Below are 2,019 nucleotides of genomic sequence, written 5' to 3'. Positions count from 1 at the left end.
AAATTAATGTTTGAAGTACCACCAATGGGTGGTTCCTTCCCAAGATTTTCAAGTGTATATGAAACATACTACATATTTACCTGTTGTATTATTTTGTACAGTTGTAAATTAAAAAAAAAAAAAAATAAAAAAAAAAAAAAAAAAGTTTTAAAGACAATTAAGCAAAGGACCGAGTATTTTCTATTTCGGGCAATTTTTATACAAATTTAAATATTCTATTTATTTTTTTGTTTAATGAAATATGATTTCAGAAAACAGAGGATGTCTATCGATTTGCTCTTTATCCGTGTCCTTAGTTTATTCTCAAAATTCCCCGAAATAGAAAATACCCTCTCACTTGCAACCGAACTAGGCTTAATCGTTTTTAAACCCTGATATAATAATTCTAAATTTTTTGTCATTTTATTTGTGGCTTCCAGGGCCAGAAACTCTTTTCTTAGAGTTTGAGCAGAGGAAGTCACTTCTTCCGGTTCCTTTAAATATTTATTAATTGCCACTTCCATAGCATTTTTCAATAAAACATTGTCTGCCTCTTGAATATCGCTTTCATCACGTTTTTGAGTATCACATTCTTCCCCTGTAGAGTAATCTTCATATAATCTTGATAATATTTGTCCGGATAACTTAATAATGTCAATTTTCGTTGCTAATGGAAGGAATTTATTAATTCCTAAATAAATGATCGAATTTCATAATTTTCTCCAAAAACCGACAAACCCTAATCAAAATGTCTCGGACAATACGTATTCAATAGGTGCATAGTCAATCTACGCTCCATGTACGATTGACGAATTTTAAGGATATGCTAAGGCGAATACTCCCCTCGTTGTATGGGAACTACACCCTGCATGTATTCCCCCTCGATTACGTGCAATGGTATAAACGATATAGGAAAGACCCAAAGAACCAAAAACTAAAATAGCGACGCAAGTTTCATTTATAAAATAGTGGTATAATTTTCTGGATTTGATGCAGTAGTATATGTATATTCACTCACCGTCTCCTAAGAAAGTTGCATCCATTTCGGATTAATTTTAATGGTCAAGTTTCGGCTAGTGGTGTCTCTGGGCGTGAAAAAGACATTGAGAATCAATGAGGCATGTCAGAGAGAAGCCATAAATGGATCAGAAAACTCTCATTATTTGTTTTAACACTATCCTCACCACGTATGCAGATGACATATGTGTGTTCGCAGTTAATAATAATCCTTTAATTGCATCCCAAACTCTCCAATCCCAGATCACAGCCCTCGAAGAATGGTGTCATAACTGGAAGATTAAGATAAATTCCAACAAATCCCATTAAATCACCTTTACCCTTCGTCGTAAACCTACTGACTGCCCTACAGTTTCATTTAATGATGTTACTCTTACCCCTGTCGAACAGATCCACTACCTTGAAGTAAATTTGGACAAGCGATTAACCTGGAATCCTCACACTAGACTGAAAAGAAAGGAAACTGCACGTCGATTTCGACTATTACAGCACTTACTAGACAAACGGTCTAAACTTATATATCATTACAAAAGACTGATCTATATGACTGTAATAAGGCCAATCTGGACATATGAAGTTGAGCTTCGTAGCTCCACTAAATCTTCGAATTCCTCTCGTATCCAATCCATAAAATCCAAAATCCTCAATGCTCCTTACTTTGTCACAAATAAAATCATACATAAAGACCTTATTGATATCATTCCTTCCATTATAAACTCCCTAACCACCCAAACCCACTAGTTTCTAACCTTTCTTCCTTTTCTATTCAAGACAATCTGAGGCGCCTGAAAAGGAGATGGTCATGAGACCTGCTAATGTAAAAACATCATTAGAGTTCTACGAACGGGTAGTTTCTCTGCACGCCTATATCACTCCATTATAACTGAGATCAAATTTACTGAATGTTTCAATTCAGTATTCTTGTATAATTATATATATGTATACATATAAATAGTACTAAAATTGTAAACATTTTAATTTAATATTAATTAATTTTACCAAAAAGAATATACTGAATCACAA

Source organism: Halyomorpha halys, unplaced genomic scaffold (genome assembly GCF_000696795.3).
Source record: "Halyomorpha halys isolate HHAL.00 unplaced genomic scaffold, Hhal_1.1 Scaffold68.1, whole genome shotgun sequence".
Taxonomy (NCBI): domain Eukaryota; kingdom Metazoa; phylum Arthropoda; class Insecta; order Hemiptera; family Pentatomidae; genus Halyomorpha; species Halyomorpha halys.
This window is presented reverse-complemented; position numbering follows the sequence as displayed.